Source organism: Protopterus annectens, chromosome 2.part2, assembly GCF_019279795.1.
Source record: "Protopterus annectens isolate FY-2018-M chromosome 2.part2, PAN1.0, whole genome shotgun sequence".
Taxonomy (NCBI): Eukaryota; Metazoa; Chordata; order Ceratodontiformes; family Protopteridae; genus Protopterus; species Protopterus annectens.
In genome coordinates, this window is record NC_056730.1 from 935,468,925 (window position 1) to 935,488,200 (window position 19,276).

Below are 19,276 nucleotides of genomic sequence, written 5' to 3' on the forward strand. Positions count from 1 at the left end.
TCAGTAATCTTACTTGTGAGGCTATACACTGTTCTAGTAAATGCATTGATGTATTTAGGTACAGAAAAGCTGCTATGTCTTATTCACTTCCAGTCTTTATTCACTTGCAGTAATTTCAAACTTTATTTTTCACTAAGCTGCTTGCCCTTGTACCTTTTAATTTTAGTTTTACATTTTCCTCAACAAACAATGTCTAGAACTCTTGAGATTTATTGCCTGGATCTGTAGTACGTTTGTCACCATGGAAAGATAAGAACAAAATTGTACAGCTGCCCTCAGCTGCAAACTTCTCAACTCACACTGAGCATTTATTTTTTAAAGGAAAACTTTTCATTACATTCAATGTGTCCTCTTATTTTTAAACCCCCATACTTCAACACAAAAAAACATGTTATTAGATTAAGCTAAGAATCCACACATCCAGATATGCAAAAGTAAGGAAACATTTCAACTCAACATATATTATAATCAGTGCATTTTTATATCCCTCCTCCTCCCCAACAGTCCAAGATGTGCATTCTGCTCCCTGAGGCATTAGTAAGGTATTTATCTGCTCTCATCTTGTTATCTGAGTTGTATTTGCTTTATCTTTCTACTCTTTGCCATGCAGCCATTTAGACACTAATTGCTTCTCTAATACATTGTATATAATGTGTGCTTGATATTTTTAAAAAGGCTAAACAGTCATGGGTATCAGAATTGTGTTGTGACTTATTCAAGCTATACCTGTGTCTTATAACTTTGTTTATACCACGTGAACGCTCCTTTCCATTTCCTGTTGGCATTTGTATGCAATTCTAAGACTACGAGCTTATACCATAGATACAACTGCCTTATTATAGAAGTTCATTGTTTGCCAACAGAGTGTGTGCTATCCTTGCCTGTTACTCCAACTCATTTTACTTTAGCATTCCTATCTTTTGAGCTCCGTTTCCATCTGTAGTTAACATGCTAGTACACACCTCAGACCCTTGTCCTAGGCATTTCTGAAGCCACCCAGACTTTAGCATTTTTTTTTCTACTAACTACAACAATCCGGTTTTATTCATGGCTGTTTATGGAATTAAAAGTTAATCTATATACTGTCTTGTAATGTCCAGTTGTAGTTAAGCTAGTTGCCTGAGTTTTGAAAGCCATTTTTCAGTTTAAAACTGAAGTAATATGCTCTGCTGAAATGTCTACTCGTAGATAAGCTAGACAACTGGTATTATTTAATGCTATCCACAAGTAAAGACTGCAGCTATATGTTTTCTTTCTTTGAAAGGTCCGGTTGTGGTTAAAGCTATTTTGCCTGGCTATACTTTGCAGCATTATTGGGTTACTTGTTCCATACTGATAAACTTTGCTATTTATACCCAAGTACAAATAGCCTTTTTCAGCTTTTCAATTGTTGGTATTAGAACCGTAGCAGAGAATAACTAGCATTTCCTGCTTATAAGTGTACCTTTGTCTGTTAAGTGCCTGTTTTTACCTTGACTGTACAAATATTAAGTTAGCCCACTCTGTCTAAGATGTGATATGATTTAAGCTGCACAATGCACAACATGGTATAGCACCATCTATGATCAAGTGCCTAAACTGTTACAATTTTCATCTTAGCAGAAGAATGTTTTTGTAAGGATTGTAGAGTGCTTTCTTGCTGTTTATATTACCTATATACTGAAAAGTCGTTTTGCTCTGATATTGTAACCCATCCTTTGCTGCTTACCCTAACATCACACCTAATCCTCTCCCTATATAATTTACACTGCCCTTTCTACTAATCGGCCCTACTAATTTCTGCTCCTCCTTACCACACTGCTCATAATTTTTTTTTCTATTGCTTCTTTTCATAGGCCAAGGACCCAGTATTTTTTCATCCGGACTCCAGCTGCCACAGTATACAACAGCCTGAAGCACAAGCCATTACATTGAGTAAAGGACCCAGCAAGCTTCTACAGGTCTCTAAACTAAGTTAATGCATGTTAAAGTTTATTCAGCTGTAGTAAACCTTAAAACTCTATTCCACCTCTTACCTGATTTAGCATCACCTTCCCCCTCACACCCAACTAACTGGAAGCTAAAAATAATTCTCTCTTTACTTCTTCACTTCTAACCATCTCCCCCTATCCCACATCTCTCCCACCCACACTATCTCCCAAACTGCAACTAAAATAGACTTTAGAATCATATGAATCCGTACAAAGCCACTTACAGGAACAAATTTGCAATTTTCCACCTATTGTAAGTTTAAACTGTCTTAGAAACCCAACGACTTACTTACTGATTGTTTTCTTAGCTTTTCAGATATTCGAGTTCCTGGCTCATCCAGCTCCATTCGCCCTCGCTACGCTCGGGATTACTCTGCTCCCCATACCATACCACCCACCCCTGCTTTCCCTAGATTTATACCTACCATTACTCCACAACCTAAAGCTTGTTATCCAATTAAAAATACTCCCAAAATCCCATCCATTACTACACTAGCTCCACTTCAAAGCTTCACAGTCTGCTCCCTACTACCCACTACCTCTGCCTTGTAGAACTCAAATTCCACCATGTCACTAAAAATGTTCTCATTTTTCCCTAACCTGCTTCTAACATTATATATCAGTCTCCTAATCTGCATCACTTCCCTAAACTATTCCCCAACCCCAACAACATTTACATACTGTACTCTTGCTCTACATCATTACAATCCCCACAGAAAGCTTTAGTAACATATCAGCCAGCCTATTTCAGTATCACATTATGCATCTCTCAACACTCAAAATCCTTCCCAACAACATCACTAGTAAACCTAACTTCTGCATAATAGTCAGCGATAATAAACCTACCCAATATCTCGAACATTACCTCTCCAAGCAACACATTCTATCCCTGTGTGGGAACATCCACCCCAACCCAGGGTCCCCTATTACAGCTTCCTCTGCTAAAAGTCTAAACCCTAAAAATATTCTTCTAGCAACCCTAAGCACACATAGTATCTGTAACAAATCCACAGAATTTCATGTTTGGTTAAGTCAATCTTCTTCTTCTTTCGGCTTTTCCCGGCTAGGGGTCGCCACAGTGGATCACCATCCACTCATGATTGGCAGTGGAGTTTTACGGTGTTGAGTTGCCAGCCCAGCACCCAGCCTTCCACAGAAGACACACACTCATGCCTAGGGCCAATTTTGTGTGTCCAATCCACCTACAGCATGTCTTTGGGATGTGGGAGGAAACCAGAGCACCCGGAGGAAACTCATGCGACCACAGGGAGGACATGCAGACTCCGCACAGAAGGCACCCCAGCCGAGGATCGAACCAGAGAACCTCTTGCTGTGAGGCGGCAATGCTAACCGCTGCACCACCATGGCCACCTGCTTGGTTAAGTCAATACACCCCTGATATTCTAGTAATCACCAAAACGTGGCTAAAACCCCATATCCATGATACTGAAATAACCCCGCCAGGCTATAATATAGGTAGGAATGACAGAAGCAAGAAAAAGGTGGTGGGCTAGCCTTAATGTATCCTAACACCATCACAATCTCACCTTTCCCTAAAGAAACACCAACTTTTAACTATGCCAAAATTCTATTTGGAACCCTACAATTTAACAAAACAAAACAAATATGAATTGTTGGACTATATATACCCCCGGGCAAAACATCCAAACTATGGAAGATGTCATATCCTGGATATCAGAAAACATCAGTAATGAAACTATAATTATGGGAGATATCAATATCAACTGGCAACATCTGATGATTGACTCCTCTACTAATAACATAAACCTCTATGCTTATACCCAGCTTGTTACCAGTGCCACCCCTTGTGCATAACGGCAATACCCTAGGTGCAGCTCTTGACTGGATACTAGTTTCTAATCCTGAGAAATACTGTAATCCCCACACTCTACTCAATACTCTTAGTGACTCCCTACCCATATTCATATATAGATCCACACCACAAATTATAAGAACCCACACATATAAAACCACCAAAAATATCAGGAACTTTGACCAACAAAGGTTTACCGAAATCCTAAAACACACTAACAGGAATCCACTTAAAACACTACCACTAGAAGATGCCCTTGAATACTTCAACAATGTATTTCTAAATACTCTTGACAGCCTAGGCCCTTCCACACCAAAGGAATAAAAACTACCAATACCTTCTGGTTAACAAAAATACCAAACAATATTTACAAGATAGAGATAAAGCCTGGAAGGAATGGCACAATAACAAATCTGATGCTAACCTAATCAAATATAAACAGTTACAAAACAAAGCAAAACATTAGTGAACTTAAACAAAAAAAACACTTTTCCAACCAACTGGCAAACTACAAAAACAACCCAAAACTATTTTGGAAATACATCTCAAACCTCCTCACCCCAGGCTCTAAACAAACTCCATCACCACACCCTGACAAAACTCCCTCAGAGATAGCCAACCTTTTTAACTCTCATTTTATAGATAGCATAAGCAAACTTAAAAACAACACTTGAACTGTGTTCAAGTCACAAAAGTATAAAAGTGTTCCAAAAAAGAAAAAGCTGTAAGCTACAACCTACGTCCCACTTATGTACTCTTAATCTTAAAAAAAAGAAAAACAACCATACCAACAGTATTCATTGCAGTTTGCCATCCACATTCGGTCAATAGAAAGAAAAACACGCAGCAAAAAAAAAAAAAAATCAATCGTTCAGAAAAACCACGTTTTATTAAAATAATTAGAACAACAGGCGCTTTTCAACGAATCTCATAATAACTGTACAGAAATGATCATTCAAAACACTGCATCTAAAATTGCACAAGGTGCTTCTCTAAATCATAATATCTGTAACAGCATAAATCATTCAAAACATATGGACACAGATGGAAAAAAATGTGGTATGAAAATGTTATAAATATAAATATAAAAGTAAAACCAGCCAGAAGTTATTCAACTTATTTTTTATGTAAATTTTGGTTCTTGGCCTCAATATCTATCTCAGAAATAACTGGATCTGTTAGATGTTTGTCCTGATGGCTTTAGATATGTTTCAATACTATTTACATCTTGTTGAAAATAATCCGGTATTCTGATAACTCCACTGTCAGTTTGGTGATGCTATCTCGCTTACTAGGAGAGAAGTAGGAAAAGCCCCTGCCTTCCTCAATTCACCCTAATGGTACCTAAAAAGATCAACTTCTGTTACCGTTGTAAGACCTGTCTATAAATTTATTCCTCAAGTCTTCTATGCCTGTTTTAAGCATGAGTCTTTGAATTAACCAAATAAAAAAAAAAAAAAAGGTGTCTCTGATTATTTTTTATCATAGAAGACCTCAATTGTTCTTCATCACCTTTCCAAAAAGGAGGGGTCATCATCACAAAACCTGGTAGAAAAAAACATTCTGACAAAATTCCTCCATCTGAAATCTCTAGTAATAGATGCTATTGAGTCCTAGAATAACAGTAAATTGAGTAAACATGGACAGACAATACAGAAAACTACAAACTGTAAACAACCAGGTATTCATTAGGTACTGTATTATATATAGTTTAATTCTTTAGGAGTTTAGTATCATGTGTGTGTGTGTGTGCTGTTATGTATCTAAATAATCTACCTATCTAACATTCAAACAACAGCTTTTTTTGTTCCATGTCTTCATGTAATATCAAGTATTTTCTAATAAGAGATATTTTTAACACCATAGGAACCAATGAGGGATAAAGGAGATCAGGCTGATCAGGCCCCGGGCAACCTCTGACACACAGACCTACTCTCTATAGCAACTAACTTAAAGCTAGGATTTTCACCTTGCCCCCCACCTCTTTTCACTTCCTGGCTGGTTGGCTTTTTTTTATTTTTATTTTTATATTATATCATACCAATTTTTTCCATTTTCCATTTCTGTCTCCATCGTTGTATTTTACTTTTACTCTATTTTTTTTGCAATAATTGTTATGTTATGTGTTATGTTAGAATATCTCTCTCATCCAGCACACCACATATTATTTTTCATTTTTTTTCACATTTAGTCTCATATATTTTATGTTTATAATATCAGCTGTTATCAACATCTATGTGCACATATCTGTTTTGAATGATTTTTGCTGTGTTACAGATTATATGATGTAGAGAAGCACCGCTGTACAAAATTTTAGATGCAGTGTTTTTGAATGATCATTTCTGTACAGTTATAATTATGCTAAATAGAGAACATTTTATTGTACTGTTTAAAAAATGTCTGCATATATATATTTTTAACATTTTAAATAATTAAAACATTTTATAAGATTTTACATTTAGTAGGATGTCCCACTGCCATAACTACCTCAAGCCCAATCTCTGACCCCCCCAACCTTATCTCATGACTCCTGCACAAACAAAAAAAAACACTTCACCTCCTCAACATACTAGTACTACATCTTCTATCCCCTTTTCTCTTAAAGCTGTCCCTATCTCTCTCATTCAAAAACAAAAAACATACTCCCTCTCCTCTGACAACCTCCCCCCTGAATACATAATACACTGCAAAAGCCATAGCATATCCTGTCAGCTTCCTTATAAGTCACTGCATAGCAGAGTCCAATTTCCATAACCTCTGGAAAAAAATTGTCATCACCCCTTTACATAAAAGGAGTCAACTCCAGTGAACTATCCAATTAGCAACCAATATCCATCCTCTCTACTCTTTCCAAACTCCTGGAAAATGCATACATAGGCAGGTACTTCACCATCTCATCCAAAATAATCTAATTACCCCTACCCAGCATGGTTTTCACCCATCACACAGCACCACCACTGCCCTAATCTTCCTCATGGACACTGTGTCCAAATCCATTGACTCTGGTAATATCACCTCTATCTTACTACTAGTCTTATCAAAGACATTTGACACACTGTCCCACAACAAACTTATTCATCAGTTATCCATTGTAGGCTGCACACCACCATCCCTTCAGTGGTTTGTAAGCTACCTATCCAACCACCAACAATGCATTAAATGGCAAACTAAACTATCCCAATATCAAACCAAAACAATTTGGTACCACAAAGGTCCATATTTGGACCCTACTCTTCAATGCTCTCACCAACAACCTTCACACCTCATCACCCCTTAGCTCCATTATGCAATACACAGATGACACTAACATAATTTCCTCCTCTAATAGCATACATCTCCAACAACTCACCCAAACTATCTCCACCTCAATAGAGACATGGCTGAGAGAAGCCCAGCTACTCCTAAATCCTAAAAAAACAAAATTATTGCTTTTCTCAGCAAAACCAATCTCATCTGACTATAAAATATTCTCTCAGGATAACACAGAAATTGAAACAGTTCCTACAACCAAGCTACTAGGTGTTACCATAGACAACAAACTAACTTTTGAACACCACGTCTGCAATAGCATTAAAAAACACACATCAAACTAGGTATACTTTACAAAAACTTTCATGGATAACTCCACCAGAAAAACTCTCACCATCACCTGTTTGCTTCCCTCTCTTTTATACACAGTCCCCTTATATACCAATTTACAATCTTCTCTTAAAAACAAGCTCCAATCCTGCTACCATAAAATTTCCAAATTTGCCACAGGCTATTCCTATCATTCCCATCACTGCCTAGCCCTGAAAGAATTAAACTAGCGTGAACACCATAAACCTAGTTCAACTGTTTTCTGCACATAAAATGATATACAGCCAGTCCCCGGGTTACGAACATCCGACATGCGGATAACCCATAGATATGAACGGGCTGCCGCAATGTCAGAAAAAAACATCAAAATAAATAAAAATAAATAAAAAAGAAACTTCTTACTGTTATTTGAAGAAATACGCTGTTCTTTCATTTTTCTCCATCTTCTCTGTTTGTGAAGCTGCTCACACATCTTGTTAGAGCAGTTACTTCCTCATTCATGGAGAAAAAGTGATCCGATTGGCTAAGAGAGTCCCGGTTTTGATGATCTGATTGGCTGTTTGCTTTAGTAAAGTTTTGAAGCAGGTACTGAAATGTTTTGGAGAATGGGTAAATGTCATTGCAGCTCACTGGGGTCTAGGTGACAGGAGGAGGTCAGGCAAAGGCCGGAAAGTGCAGGAAAGAGTGGAAAACATTCTTGGGTGATGCCTGCAGTACAGAAATGTGAAGTGAAGCTTAAAAAGAGGAAAGTTTAACATTTTTTTTGGAACTTTCTACTGTACTATATTTTACTTTATTGCATTTTATGTACTATTATTTGTAAAAAAAAAAAGGGGGGGGGTGTCTGTAAAATACTGCTCTGAGTCAACTAAATTGAAATGTTAATTAGGTAAAGACACTTTTGTGAACTTCCTCTTTGGTGACGTTGCGACCCATGCCTCCAAAATGTAAACCCAATGCACATGCTGGTGATTTGTCAAAGAAAAGGAAAGCAATCACCCTGGAAAGTAAAGTGGACATAATAAAGAGATGTGAGGCACCATCTGCCATTGAAAAGGCATTATGCTATAGCCAATGAATGACTGGAACAATTTTAAAAGACAAAGAAAAAATAATGAATCATGTGAAAGGCCGTACCCTGATGAAGACTATGATTATTACAAAAGAACGGAGTGGTTTAATTCTTGAGATCGAAAGGATATTGCTAATTTGGATCAAAGACCAAAATCAGTGGAATATCCCTACTATCCTTTCATTAGTGCAAGAAAAGGCTCAAAGCCTTTTCAATGATTTAAAAGCTGCTTGAGCAGCAAGTGCAAGTGGGTGTGACAAAGAATTTTCTGCAAGTAGGGGCTGGTTCCAGCTCTTTAAAATGAGGGTGAATTTGCATAACATTAAAACTCAAGGTGAAGCTGCAAGTGCAGATGTAAGTGCTGCAAGGGATTTTCCTAAAATGTTGGAAAAAATTATTGAAGAGGGAGGTTATTTGCCAGACCCAATATTTAATGTAGATGAGACTGTCTTATTTTGGAAGAAAATGCCTGAAAGGACGTACATTTCAAAAGAGGAAAAAAGTGCAGCAGGGTGTAAGGCAGCAAAAGACAGGCTAACATTATTGTTTCGGGGTAATGCTTCCGGTGATTTTAAATTGAAGCCTTTGCTTGTGTATCACTCCTTAAATCCAAGGGCACTACAGCATGTCATTAAGGCATCTCTTCCTGTTATTTGGAAGGCAAATGCAAATGCTTGAGTTACAATGCCATCTTTGAAAATTGGTTCTTGAACCATTTTGTTCCTGCTGTTCGAAGGTATTGCCTGGACAAAAATATTCCTTTCAAAATTCTTCTTGTACTTGACAATGCACCTGGACATGTTTTATTATTGTATCTACCTCTCTGTACTTATTTAGTATTCATTATTTATTTAATGTGTGCTTTAATACTTGCTGTTTGTTGTCTTGTTCATGTATGTCTTAAATTTCATGTATCATTTGGAGCTTTTCTGCCTGGGCCTCTGCTGAAAGTGGGTCCCTGACCCAGTCAGACTTTCCCAGTAAACAAATGTTAAATAAATACTGCATATTAATTTAAGCATGCTTTTGGCCAGCCGTTCTTCTCTTTTTACATTGTAATACCTGCATTCCTTAAAACTAAAAAAGAAAAAAAAGAGTACTTGTTTACTTAAGTATCTTTATCACATGCAGCAATCACTGAAAATGCATTATGTAACATGCAGTTTATATCATGAAATGTTTTATATGAATATTAAGAACAGAAATTATTTTAGTCACATTTACTTTTTTTTCCTTTTAGTGTCCTTCCAAACATTAATGACATGAAGTGGGGTGTATGCCTTTCAGTTCACCAACAAGTTTAATAAAGTCAACAAAAGTCCAGTCTTTATCTGCCATTTTTTTTCTTGTAAAGCCATACTTCATAAATGTGATTGATACTTTATAGTCTCACATTTATTTACTAATTTTAGTGTTGCTGGTCTTCTTCCTGTTCCTCTCCATCTACCAATCTAGACTCCAGTTTAAGCCCAAGGTACTCCTGATTCTTCTAGTCAACTCCTGTGTGTTTTTCTCTCTGAAACATTTTCCTTTGGAACATTGGAAAAGGTTTCACTGGCAAGGTCTCTCCATGAGATTTATTATCAGAAGAATGATGAGCAGAGGCCCCTTCTATTTAATGGCTCAGTTTTTCTTGTACAAACTTTTGTATTTCCTCCTTAGCCTGTTTTGTATCAAAAATTACTTTAATCATGCAGGAAAAAAATATTCTGAAGAAAGCTGGGTACAACAGCTTAAACCTCTCACCTGTCACTCTATATTCACAACTGCTGGGATAAATTTGCTCCTCATCTGCCTGGTGTGTAGTGAATAATCATTGTCCTCATTCTACTGTTTCCAATTTTTAATACTTTGCCCTTCTGCCACAGTTTTGTGAGGATCAGTGCTTTCTGCTGGTATGATTGCATCTTCACTAATACACATCTTGGCTAGGTGTGGAGCAATACACATGATGTGCCCTTTAAATTAAGAAATCCTGTTGTGGAATACCAGTCCAGTTTGCTTTTGTTTTCATAAAATTAATACAGTCTGTTCCTTCCAGTTTCTGTGGTACAGCAGAAAATCTCAGGTTTTCCCTGGGTGCTCTGTATTCTAATGCTACCGTTTATTTGAAGCAGCTCTTCTTGAGCAGTATCATACTCAGTCAACCTTTTATTCATGTCAGAATCTGATTTTTTGTAGTTTTATCCATTTATCTTAATATCTCTTTAAAGCTTCTTCCATTTTTCCAGCCTTTTATTATTTGAGTTGATGTACTCCATCAATGTTTCATTTAGTTTAATCAGATATGAGCACATTTGATTTAGTTTTTCCTCAAAATTACTAGAAGCCATATCTTGTACCAAAGGTGGTGCTTGATCTGCTTTTTGCTGAACTGCTGCAAGATTCTTATAAGTCAGTGTTTTCTCTTCACCTTTTCTAGCTGATTTTCTTTCAGGATCTCTAAGTATTTCCTTTGCTGGCATCCAGGCAGTGTACTTACTACCCAGTAACTGGATTTTACTAAAACTGGCAGAGTTACTAGCCTTTATCTCTCAATTTTTTTTTCACACTGAGAGTGCTGAAGTTAAGCTGTTGATCAGTGTGTGGCCATCTTGGAATTCACCATATAACATATTTTGAGTACTGACTCTACTCTACACCAGTCTTAACTTCTTGGAGAGGTGTTACTGCGTTGTCTTATTTATTTATTTTTTTTTACAAGTCTTTAACCATATCCTGGCAAGATGCAACTGAAGCTCCAGCAAGTAGTTTCTGTATTTTCTCAGCACATCTTCCAAAAAGCTGACCCAGAAGTAGAGGTGTACATACCAGGGGTACATGTTATCTAGTGCCACTGATTATAGCTGCCCCAGCAGTTAACGTGTACATACCAGGGGTACATATTATCTAGTGCCACTGCTTAAAGCTGCCCCAGCAGTAAAAGTGTACATACCAGTGGTACATATTATCTAGTGCCACTGATTGAAGCTGCCCCAACAGTAAAAGTGTGCATAGTAGTGGTACATATTATTTATTGTCATTGACTAAAGCTGCCCCAGCAGTAAAAGTGTACATACCAGTGGTATGTATTATCTAGTGCCACTGGTTATAGCTACCCTAGCAGTAAAAGTGTACATACCAATGGTACGTATTATCTAGTGCCACTGATTAAAGCTGCCCCAGCAGTAAAAGTGTACGTGCCAGTGGTATGTATTATCTACTGCCACTAATTATAGTTACCCTAGCAGTAAAAGTGTAGATACCAGTGGTACATATTATCTAGTGCCACTGATTAAAGCTGCCCCAGCAGTAATAATGATACATTATATCTTTAGTTGCTGATTAAAACTACCCCAACAGTAAGAGTGGTGCTGCACTATCTAGTATCACTGATTAAAACTGTACCACCAGTAGTAAAGCTGCTGCACTGTCTAGTGCCAGTGACTAAAATTACCCCAACAGTAATAGTGGTGTTATACTATGCATTCTGGGGATTAAACTGCCCCAGCAGTAATGGTACTGCTTTACTGTCTAGTTGTACAGGTTAAAACTGCCCCAGAATTAACAGTGCTGCTGTATTGTCTGGTCCCAGTGATTAAAACAGCCCCAGTAGTTGTACTATACTTTCTAATGATACTAATTAAATCTGTCCCAGTAGTAACAGAAGTACTATAAAATTTATCACCACTTATTAAAAGTACCCCAGCAGTCAGTAATAGTGATGCTATACTATTTACTACCACTGATTTAAACTGTACAAACAATAACAGTGGTACATGTTAACTTTTGCTGTTGATTAAAACTGCCCCAAGTACTCAACTGTGTATTGGCATTGATTAAAACTGTCCCAACACTAATATCACTACTAACAGCAGCAAAATGTGTAACTGTCCCCCAGCTGTGAACTGTAAATGGGACCTGTTCTGTGGCATATGCATAGAACTTCAAGTGTGACTGAACATGTCTGCACATTATTTAGCCAGCTGGATTTATGAGAGTGAATGGCTGAAGTGCTGTCTGACCTATCCATGCCTCCCCTCACAATCTCATCACTAAAGTTTACAGTGAATGAAAACCAGACACATTCAAAAAGAAAAAAAAACTCACTAAAAATCGTTTTGGAGGAGCAAGCCCCCTTGCACACACCAACATGCCAGACTGAGCTTCCTAGTCCCCTGTCTAGCTATATGTATATTAACTACAAGATTGCTATGTCTCAAGAAAAAGTGAAATACCAGTAATACTGCAGCCCTGCTGTTAAATACTTAAATCCTGGAATTGCACATTAGTGATCCCATATGATGTGACAGTTATAGTTTGACACCCAGTCTGCACAGATGAAAAACATTTGTGGGAGGCACAAAAAGCAGAAGTTTGAAAAATATCTGCGCTCCAAACAGCTTCACTGTCATTTCCATTTCTTGCTACTAAGATGCATGTGTACTAAGTAACATTAGATGAGGAGACTCCCCCACTGATGATGGGTTGTTACACAAATGCTTAGTGTTTCATGTGTCCTACCCTTCCAACAGTGCACCTTACTAGTAGATCTTTTACTAGAAGCACTCTTTCATACTCTGGAATCCGCGGTGGTGGAGCGGTAGCATTGTTGCCTCACAGTAAGAGGTTCTCCCATTCAGTTCTCGGATGGAGTGCAGGGAGTGCCTTCTGTGTGGAGTCTGCATGTCCTCCCTATGGTTGGGTGGGCGTTCGAAAGACATGTGTAATGGGCGTGCCTTCGTTGAAGGTTGAACGTCGAGCTGGCACCCCGGTGTTCATGAAAAATCTACTGCCAATCATTAGCGGACCGGAGTTCTTCTGTGGCGACCCCTAACCGGGAAAAGCCGAAAGACACAACAACAACTCTTTCATACTCTGGAATGATGTCTGTGTCCATACCATTACACAAAATTTAATTTGAACAGGTTAAATAATTGCAAACAGATGACAGTCTATAGTCCACTAGTAAAGTCCCATGAAATGGGAACATACAATCATATACTGATTATCTTAACAAATACCATCTTCTGACACACACAATATGTACTTACACGACAACACGGGACATAGACTACATGTTCAACTGACAGACTGTGTGGTTATATTGTTCTTTGGCTTGGCTATGGCATATGATACAATCAGCCACTGCACACTAATTCATAGGCTTGTACAAAGTGATCTAGCCACAACCTGTCACAGTTTTACAACTTCCCTTATCAGAATCCGTAGAGAGAGTAACACTTCTGAATCATTTATCTGAAGGTTAAGCAGTAACTAGAGATGTAAGACAGGGCTACGTTCTACAGCATCCACCCATTAGCTCATTGGTATATTTAGATATGTTGTCAGAAGTCTGTTAAGATGCAGTATGTGCCTGACTTTTGTTGGTCTGAACTGCCCCCACCCCAACAGCAGAAACAAAAGCAAACTGCAGCATGTCTTCATTGTAGAAGAGTCATTGATAAAAATCAACTAGTCCTTCCTAGGAAGAAAACTAAGGCCATGATATTTTGAAGAGACAATTTACTTCCTATGAGATGCACCTTACAATATATATATATATATATATATATATATATATATATATAAACAGCATTCACGAACAAAAAAAAAACACGAACTTTTCCACCTCTTTAACAGCAGCCTTAATAGCATCTCAACACTATTACAAGATTCCTCTTAAAAAAAAATTTAATGGTACGCACATTTAAAAACAGCCCAACATATCTGAAACCAACGTATTTAAAGCCAACATAACACGAAATACAAACCACAACATTAACAAAAACATCCTTTAAATGCACTGCATGTTAAAATAAGCCTTCTGAATCTAAAACCTTAACAGGGATCGTGTTTTCATCATTGTATAATAAGTAAAGCTCTATAGCAACAATAAGCATCAACAATATCAAGATTGCATACAAGCATTGTTAAACGGCTGTTATGCACATATATATATCCACATCCGTTATCAAACAAATGCCCCATATCAAAGACTGCAAATATCCATTTATCCACAACTCTTAATTTAATAAAAATGGAAACATGCTTTCGTTGTAAAAACTTTGATGGTTCTATGCCAGCGCCTATTCAATTCTTCCAAGCCACCCCATAATAATCCTCGCTTACATCGACATAGCCCCTCCCTAAAAATGTTATGCTGAGCTAGTAGCAACTATTGTCCTTTTAGCTAATGTAGTCCCATGAATGAATATGCTGCTGCTCACACAAACGGAATGTATCGCATAAAATATACCTAAAGATGGGATACTGCATAGATTATAGACATCCTATCAAGTATATTGTATATGCCGGCGGTATATATGCCAATGTGTCTATCTTCAAACACTGTTACTAATAAACCAAATATATAATATCAAATATATACAAATCATTCCTGTATAAACCAGACATATACATTCATATCAATGAAGATGTTGTAGGAAATAAAAATGTCAAAATGAATAAAAAATAAAATATAAAAATAAAATAAAAAAAAAAAATAAAATAAAAATAAAAAATAAAATATAATAAATTATGTATGTTAATCATGATATAATCTGTCAGTTTATCAATGTATATGACTATTCAAACCAAAATCATGTATCTTAATCAAATATCTCTGATGCTGTAATACTCAATTGGGGCATTATTAACAATCTCAAATCATTCATTGATAATTGTATCTTCATGTACAACAAAATAGTCAAATTATGCTTGAAAAAGAATGTCTTCATGTCTGATCAGCTTCAAAAAATGTTCAAAATAATAGTGTAAGAAACAATGTTGATTATAGAATAATAATAATTAAACACAACGAAATTTAATAAAAAAGATAGTTGACTCACATCAGCTTTCAAATTTTTATCAATTATTATAGTCAGATTAGAATCTTAAAACTAAGGTGTAAAGGTTATTAGCATTAACAGTCTTTGAATGGATACAGTGATTGATATGAGAAAGAGATATATACATATACTGATACAATATACTATAGATAGTCGCCTATCCCAGCAGCATCCCATCTTTAGGGCATGAATCCGCTTGTGTGAGCAGCTGTGTCATCATTCATTATCTATTCATACATAATGGGGTAAAGGTTTTTATTCATCCATATTCAATATCAATGACTTTGGTTACGCCATTGGGCTATCCACTGGCGCTATTAGCCTAAATAGAAGAAAATAGAGGCGGCTAGAGGCTGGGAATTTAACAGTTAGGGTTCTATGACTTTCGGCTTACATCATATTTTCTGTTTCACATTTTAGTTTGATGGATTTGTTGTCTTTGCTTTGTTGAGTGTTTGGACTATGGATTACACGTTATATATACAATTTACAAATGCAAATGCAAAATATAATGGGTATATGCACTTTTGATGTTGTTGTAATGTTATGCTATAGAGATAGTTTTATGTTATTACATTGAAATGTTGATCCCAAACAAGGTTTTAATGTTTTAGATTGCATTTGTCATTAAATGTTATTTTTATTTGATTGTTTTGTTTATATGTGTAGATGTGCTTGTGTTAGCGCTTTTAAACGCTGAATTGAATAATAATGAATGCACAATTAAATGTTGCACGTGATTAAAAGGTATAATGGTGGAAGCTTTAATTAGTAATAAGTTAATTTTATAATGCCTGATGAAGCGGGAGCTTTTCGCGGCTATTTTGCTGTCTTTTTGTGTTTATTTTATTTATTTAAAGAAGATTGTGCCGCTATGTCTTGGATTTTTTTTGGAAGCTGAATATATATATATATATATATATTTTTATGCTGCACATGTGGTGATAATTTTAATCGAATATATTTATATATATATATATATATATATACCAACACCAAAAGCCCCTACAGTATACATTTTATCATTGTCTACTCAATTATATACTACAACTCCCCTGGGTCTAGTTTACACACCAACCACACTAGGATTATCTTCTACCACTCCTAGACTTACTTAGTACTCTAAGGGGCAGGGTGTTTATATACCCTACCACTCTCCTGGGCATCCATCTCCACCTTCTGGGGGGGGGGCTGGGCCCTACTCCTCTTCCTCCCTGGCCCATCTCCCACACTCATTGGCTTTGTTAGAGGGCAGTGCCCATCTTTGAACCATGTCTCCCCCATCCCTTCCCTCGGAGCCATCTCCACTCCCACCAGTGCCCTTAGCCTCTATCATTCTCCATCCTTCCATCAGTCACATAAATAACTAAAGCTGCTAAATAAATCCTCTCCTTCAACGCCCACACATCACTTCACTCCTTCTTCTGCTTGGACCAGCACCCAAATATTTCCTTAGAAAGAAGGTGTTTTTGTAAAAATTAATACTATGAGTGAATATGACAGTTTTAAACTTAATTAAAGCTGAATCATACTCTTAAACCATACTGTGATCTTCTTACTGTGATCCTGCTCATTATTCTTATCAAGATCCGGATCAGTCGGATCGCCTTTGATCTTAGTACATCATCTCTTATGGATATATCACTGTTAAAACTTTTTCATTATAATGTGCACAATCAACTAACTTTATATATATAAGATGAGAGATCAACCTTCAACCAATGTAGTGCATCCCATTTCATCCTAAAAAACATAAAATCCTTAAATAAGATGAATAGACTAAAACAGAGCAAAGTAAATCCAAAAACAAAAAAGCACAAAATGTTCAAACTCCAAGCTTGTATTGGAGCAGGGCTTTCACTGACTCTTACTTTACTCCTGTGGAATTGCATCTAACTGCATCTCTCTCAACTTTCTCAACAACTTGCTTAACTTATATCTGCAACTAAAAATTTTTTTTATCTCTATTTAAATTCTGTGTGAATGTGTTGTTCTGATGTTGATGTCCATGTTTGTCCTAATGAGTTTTCTTGTTTTTAAGCTTAGTTGCTATTTGTTATTATTTTGATGTAACTATTTTATTTGATTTGTTAACTAGATAAGTGAACTGTTCCTTTTTCCTGCTTTCATTTTTTTGAGTAATCAGTCAATCAGCTTGTGTTCTCAATTTTTCATAATCAAAGTATCCAGTTGTGTTTTGATGTAGAAATGGGTAAAATCCGAGAAAAAATTTACATGATGTAAAAAGAAAACAAAACATGTCTTGCAGATGGTAACCAGAAATCAGAATTGCACCCCAGACTGTAGTACTGCAGGGCATTGACATTAAGCACTATACCATAGCAGGATTTGTTTATTATTTTAATTTTACTATGCTAACACTTAATCCTAGTAAAAATTACTCCTGCTACAATATTCCAATCCATTCAGTGTGCTAAACTTAAAACAACCAAACACAGAAAAAGTCATTCATCAAAACAAGGAAACAAAAAAAAAAATCTTCTTGCAAACCCTTGCCCCCAAACAACCCCCACACATTATGACTACTAACATTGATTGTACCTGGTCAACATATTGCATAACAAATTAACAACAGAACTAACTCGCTGGTGTTCTGTTCCACTAAGTTGTGTTTGTTGTGTTGTTTTTTATATTTAATGTTTTTTGTTATTTTTTATAAAAAAAAAATTTTAAAAAAAACATTAATATATGATAATGAAAAATAGTATAAACTAACAAATAAATAAACAACTACTTTATAAAATTTACAATGGTAATAAAACATAAACAAAAAGCTTAAAATGATGAATGTGAATTGATAAATGAAGTCTGTTTAATTGTTATTTATTGTTTATATCTTATGAATATGAATTATTATATATATATTATGATGATGATAGATTTTGTTTTCTTTTGCCACATTGCCCAAAATGCAAAACTTCAGTTGCCAAGAGCCAATTTCATAGTAGTAGTCAGTGTAGATGTAACTTCTTGGTGATGACTTTCTTAGATGACTTTTCATACTTATATTTATAGTATGAGAGTATTTTAATTTTGGCTTCTCATGACAAAAATGAGAATAGATAAATATAAAATAAGAGATTATTAAAAACAAATGAAAACATTAAACAAGAGACTATAGAGAATTCATATTATCCCAATATGTTTTAGTTTAATAAAATGTATGCTGCCAGTTTAGTTTACATTTTTTCTTGCATCTCAGCATCCTATTGTCTTTATAAACATAAATTCAACTTAGTGTTAGTGATGTAGTGTGAAAAAGGTTCTGAAGAGAGAGAGAATATCCTCCACTTTAGTGATGAAGTAGTTAGTTTTTAAGATTGGAGTATTAGTTTTTTTTTTAATCATTTTCACTTGGGGAGTTATTATTAACAAGTCTAAAATAATCCAATAGCTTTCTCTGTGACATACTGTTGATTGCTTAAGTACCTTATATATTTTAGGTAGAAGTCCCTTTCTAGTTATACTCTGGTGCATTAGAATAATGAGTAAATTAATGAATTTGGTGAAACAATTTCTAACTATTGGTTGCATTAGATTAATCTTAAGTTGAACTAATTGTGTACAGTTTTGAATTTCTAACCACGTGTGATTGCTTAACTCAAACTTATTAATGATATGGTCAGCATTTTGTATCTTCCCATTGTCTAGTAATAGATACCCATATAACAGGTTTTTGTCTTTAAATGTAGTCATTGTTGTTAAATTAAACATATTAAAACTATTTTGAGTATAGGCAATTGGAAATACAAAGAAGAACCATGCTTTATATTCAGGGTTCCTGATAATGAAATTTTTAAAGGAGGTTATCATATTATTATAATAAGAGTTAACTGGTTTGTAATTGTTTTCTATAAAACATTATTTTACTAACCAATGACATGTATTAGTAACTATTTTAGTATGATATGATTTTGTTAAATTATTGGATTTACATCAAGTACCTTTCTGAATATCTTTCCATTTGGCA

At 35.8% G+C, this 19,276-nt stretch overlaps 1 protein-coding gene across 1 annotated transcript in view; it reads left to right on the forward strand.

Annotated features, from left to right (window-relative positions):
* The window catches only part of LOC122795855 (xanthine dehydrogenase-like), a 5,725,158-nt gene that overhangs the window by 4,950,439 nt on the left and 755,443 nt on the right, over nucleotides 1-19,276 (forward strand). The window lies entirely within an intron of this gene.